Genomic DNA, 5,807 nt, shown 5'->3' with positions numbered 1-5,807 from the left:
TTTCTGCTACCTGCATTTCCATGTTTCCATGTTTCCATGTTTCCGATCTGCAGCCCAGCGTATATATTATAATGCTGATGATGAGTACAATGAACACCTTAAATATGTTCTGATTTGGACCTCCCAGCCACATTCATGGTGGTCAGCTCTTAAGCAGTCCCTCTTTGGTGTGGATTCAAGCCTACCTCCTCTGTCCTTCACGGATGGTTCAATCTGCCATAGTTCGAGGGATAAAGTTAGTCTTTTGGCTTCTGCTTTTAATTCAAAACAATGTAATGAAGTATTGGACCTGACTCCGTCCAGTCCTCAGAATGTAAAATTAAGCGCTCTTGCTTTTAAGTCATCATAATTATTAAGATACCTTAATGACTTGGACTCATTCGGCGGTTGTGATCCTTTGGAATTCTTGCCTCTGTTTTACAAAAAGACAGCGTCTCTATTGGCTCCAAAACTGGCAGTTATTTTTAGCGCTCTGTTACGTAAGGGTTCATTTCCAGTATGATGGCGTACTGCTAATGTTACCCCGATACCTAAGGGATCCTCACCCTCTATTCACCCCACAGAGTTATACTGTGGTGGTGGTTTTGATGGTGGTGATGACGGTGGTGGTGGTGGTGATGGTGGTGGTGGTGGTGATGATGGTGGTGGTGGTGATGAAGGTGGTGGTGATGGTGGTGGTGATGAAGGTGGTGGTGATGGTGGTGGTGGTGATGCGGGTGGTGATGGTGTTGGTGGTGATGATGAAGATGGTGGTGGTGATAGTGGTGGTGGTGATGGTGGTGGTGGTGATGATGGTGGTGGTGGTGATGATGATGGTGGTGGTGTTGGTGGTGGTGGTGATGTTGGTGGTGGTGGTGATGTTGGTGGTGGTGGTGGTGGTGATGGTGGTGGTGGTGGTGGTGATGGTGGTGATGGTGGTGGTGGTGGTGGTAGAGGTGGTGATGGTGGTGGTGGTGATGGTGGTGATAGTGGTGGTGATGGTGGTGGTGGTGGTGGTGGTGGTGGTGGTGGTGGTGATGATGGTGGTGGTGGTGGTGCTACGTGATAGTGGTGGTGGTGGTGGTGGTAGTGGTGGTGGTACGTGATAGTGGTGGTGGTGGTGGTGGTAGTGGTGGTGGTACATGATAGTGGTGGTGGTGGTGGTGGTACTTGATAGTGGTGGTGGTAGTGGTGGTGGTACGTGATAGTGGTGGTGGTGGTGGTGGTAGTGGTGGTGGTACGTGGTAGTGGTGGTGGTGGTGGTGGTGGTAGTGGTGGTGGTACGTGATAGTGGTGGTGGTGGTGGTGGTACGTGATAGTGGTGGTGGTGTTGGTACGTGATAGTGGTGGTGGTGGTGGTGGTAGTGGTGGTAGTACGTGACAGTGGTGGTGGTGGTGGTACGTGATAGTGGTGGTGGTGGTGGTGATAGTGGTGGTGGAACGTGATAGTGGTGGTGGTGGTGGTGGTACGTGATAGTGGTGGTGGTGGTGGTACGTGATAGTGGTGGTGGTGGTGGTACGTGATAGTGGTGGTGGTGGTGGTGATAGTGGTGGTGGAACGTGATAGTGGTGGTGGTGGTGGTATGTGATAGTGGTGGTGGTGGTGGTACGTGATAGTGGTGGTGGTGGTGGTGATAGTGGTGGTGGAACGTGATAGTGGTGGTGGTGGTAGTGGTACATGATAGTGGTGGTGGTGGTGGTGGTACGTGATAGTGGTGGTGGTGGTGGTACGTGATAGTGGTGGTGGTGGTGGTATGTGATAGTGGTACGTGATAGTTGTGGTGGTGGTCCTGGTGATGGTGTTTTTCATAAAGAGAGAGAGAGAGAGAGAGAGAGAGAGAGAGAGAGAGAGAGAGAGAGAGAGAGAGAGAGAGAGAGAGAGAGAGAGAGAGAGAGAGAGAGAGAGATTTACATAGATTTACATAGAAAATCAGACCACACAGACCCCACGGTCCAGACTAGATGGTCTGTCCTTAAACCTAAGTGATTTTACATTAATCAGATGGCTCCAAAACGTTGCTTTTCTACTCTAGTTAATATTAAGTTGAAGGAAGTGACGGTCGAGCTTGTTTTTAAAGGAGTCAATCGTGTTACACTGGACCACTGATGGTGGGAGCTTATTCCATTCTCGCACTACAACGTTGGTGAAGAAAAATTTGATGCAGTCTGAATTTACTTGTCTACATTTGAGTTTTGTGCCATCGTTCCTAGTTCGCAAAGTGTCATCGATCATAAACAATTTTGTTCTGTCTACATTCGTGAAACCATTAAGTATTTTAAAACATTCGATCAGTTTTCCTCGGAGGCGACGTTTCCCAAGAGAGAACATGTTAAGGGTGGAAAGCCTTTCTTCGTAGGATTTGTTGCGCAAGGAAGGGATCATTTTTGTTGCTCGACGCTGAACACCTTCCAGTCTAGCAATGTCCTTTGCATGGTGGGGAGACCAAAACTGTACCGCGTATTCCAAGTGGGGTCTGACTAAACTATTGTAGAGCGGAAGTATTACATCTTTATTCTTGAATAAAAAGTTTCTTTTAATGAAGCCCAACATTGTGCTCGCTTTATTTGCTGCATCGATGCATTGATGTGAGAATTTGAGGTTTGACGCGATTTTAATCCCCAGGTCCTTAACGCATTGAACGCTTGTGAGTTTAACGCCGAGTATTTCATAATCGAACTTCTTATTTTTTGTTCCAACTTGAAGGACCTGGCACTTGTCTACGTTAAAGGGCATCTCCCATTTATCCGACCAAGCTGAAATTTTGTGCAAATCCTCTTGGAGAGAGAGAGAGAGAGAGAGAGAGAGAGAGAGAGAGAGAGAGAGTATAAAACCTGAGTTATGTCATATGTCACGTCAGTCCGTCTCTCTCTCTCTCTCTCTCTCTCTCTCTCTCTCTCTCTCTCAGCTAACTCCTCCACCCACCACCATCACCACCACCACCATCACCACCACCGTTACCACCACCACCAGCACTATAGCACCACCCCCACCACCATCATCACCACCACCATCACCACCACCACCACCATCATCACCACCACTTCCACCACCACCACCACCATCACCACCTACCACCTACCTCCACTTTGAAGTTGCCGGCTGGAGCACAGAGTTGGTTGGACTGGGCTCCCAAAGATGGCGGCCGAGGTACTTCCGGTTGCAGCATCCGAGTGTCTGGCTCCCGCGCTCTAGGTATATAACTCTGTGATTCACCCCGGTGATTACTGACCCATCTCCATAACCCCGGTCTTGTCTAAGATCTTCGAGGGTTTGCTGGCCAAGCGTCTCATTCGTTTTTAGACACAAACAAATTATTACCTTCTAGTCAGTTTAGTTTTAGGAAAGGTCTCAGCATCTTCGACGCTCTTTTCTGCTTAACTCATGACGTACAAGTTGGTATTGATGCTGGTTATGAAGCTAATCTAATTTCACTTGATTTTAGCTCCGCATTTGATCGTGTTAACCACAAGACCCTTTTGTTTAAAGTCAGATCTCTTGGAATTGGAGGCCGCTTCCTTCAAGTTCTTTCCGACTTTCTAACTGAGAGAAGACAACGTGTGACTGTTGATGGCTGCTACAGTTCATTTAGTCCAGTTATATCTGGTGTTCCCCAAGGTAGTGTCCTGGGACCCCTTCTTTTTATTATTTATACATTTGACATGTGGTGTGCAATCGAGTCTAATATGGTTGCATATGTTGACGACACCTTTGTATATGCAGTAATAATTCCTTCCCCTCAGGTTAGACAGAGAATTGCCAATGTTCTCACTCGCGATGTGTCTAGGATTCTGCCTTGGTGTGGTCGGTGGGGTATGAAGCTGAACCCGAGTAAATCCCACAGTTTGGTTCTTAGCAGGGCAAGGACTCCCTTTCCTCCTCACCCTGATATTGCGGTCAATGGAATACCGATCCCTAATTGTTCCTCACTGAAGTTGCTCGGAGTGACGTACCCTTGATTTCAAACTCACTTTTGAGTTGCACCTGCGTTCACTTGCGTCGGCAGTCTCACAAAAAGTTGGTTTGTTGCGTAAGTGCAGTCAGCTTTATTCCTCTGATGATGTTGTAAAAAAATACTTTTACTCTTTCATACTGCCTCATTTCGAGTACTGTCAATCCGTATGGATTTCTGCAGCTGAGTCTCACTTAAAGCAGTTAGATAGAGTGTTCAACCAGATTTAATTTCTTCTTCCGAATCTCGAGATTAGTCTTCGGCATCGTCGCTTGATGGGATCTTTGTCTTATTTTTTTCAAAATTATGTCTAATATCGACCATCCATTCCACCGTCGTTTGCCTGCTTTCTCACAACCATCGCGTGCTACATGACACTCCTTGGGGCTAAATGACCGTTCCTTGTCTGTCGACCGATGTAATAAATCACAATTTTCGCGGTGTTTCATCCCAGCGAACGTCAAACAGTGGAATACACTTCCTAATGTGATTATTAATTCTAGTAATTGTGAAACATTTAAAATACATGTGAATGCCTTTCTTCTCTCTTAGCTCGCTACCTGCTAGATTTTTCTCCATCTTCCTATTTTTTGCTTTCTACTTCATTCTGTATTTCCCGATATCGGTGAAGTGTCGCCCGCTGGGCCTTTCGGCTTATATCATTCGTGCTTTCCGGCGGGTCACCCTCATTGATTCATATAATAAAGCATGTGAATAGGTGAGTCTTTTACTAGTTTTGATGTGGTGAATTCAAATTTCTGAACAGTTTTGCTTTATTACCTCTGTTTTTTGTACTTTTCATATCCCATTTTTATTATACTGCACATATATTCAAAATCTAATGTGTTTATTTCACCTACTACAAAGGCATATTACAGAAAAAAAAACAGCATTGATACATAACATTAATGGAACTTAATTACTTGGATAGTACAATACATACAAATCATAGTACAGCAGACAGTCAGAAGTAAGTTTTTTGGACGATTTCGTGTAGGCCTACTTTGCCCCCGGGATGTCACCCAGTCTTTCTGTTTGTAGTGCTTGGACACAACCCGAGTGTCCCAGAAACAAAGAATCAACAGTATTTTGTGAAGTCTGCTTGCATACCCGTAAGGAGCCCAATGACCTTAAGGTCCCCGCAGAGACTTCGCTGGTACAGGTTGTACTTGAGAGCTTCCAAAAGCAGCTTTATATTGTCGTAGGACTCCTTCAGATGGACCACGTGGGCAACGGAAATGATGGGGTATTTATTCCTATTGTGCAGGAGCAAAGCTTTTAGACTTCGCTTGGAAAAGTCTATAAAAAGACGCCAATCTGAGGGATTGTGTGGGAAACCAAAGAAGGTAAACAAGCCAGAGACATATGCGCAGCAGCACAATCTGTTGTCCATGTCGAAAAATGGAGCGAAGTCCTTATTCCATGTCCTGAAATTGGTGATCTTTACATTTGCCAGATGCTTTTAGTAAAAATAGGACAGTTCATTTTTTAAAAGAACACAATTCCTAAATTTTTTGATTAAAAAAAAAAACAATGTCCTAAGTAGGACAAATCTGGTAGCCCTGAACCTATACATTTATATGTATAGATTTCCGTTCATGTATGCATGTATATCTAAAAAGAACTAGAGGTGATGAGTGAAAACGGATTTCGTATCTGAAGTCAGCACACCAAAATTAGGCTGGAGTAACTATTTTTATGCTTGCCTCAATTTCTTTGTAAACCAGTGTAATGTGCATCGAACTGGCGTGGTGATACAAGACACTCTTTGAGTCTCCTCTGCGTCTTGCTCCCCGAGCCCTGCAGTGACAAAGAGAAACTATTATTGTTATTATGATGATTAATATTATTATCATCATTATTATTATTATCATTATT

Source organism: Eriocheir sinensis, chromosome 22, assembly GCF_024679095.1.
Source record: "Eriocheir sinensis breed Jianghai 21 chromosome 22, ASM2467909v1, whole genome shotgun sequence".
In the NCBI taxonomy this organism is placed as follows: domain Eukaryota; kingdom Metazoa; phylum Arthropoda; class Malacostraca; order Decapoda; family Varunidae; genus Eriocheir; species Eriocheir sinensis.
The sequence above is the reverse complement of the archived record's forward strand: the minus strand, read 5'-3'. Positions refer to the sequence as shown.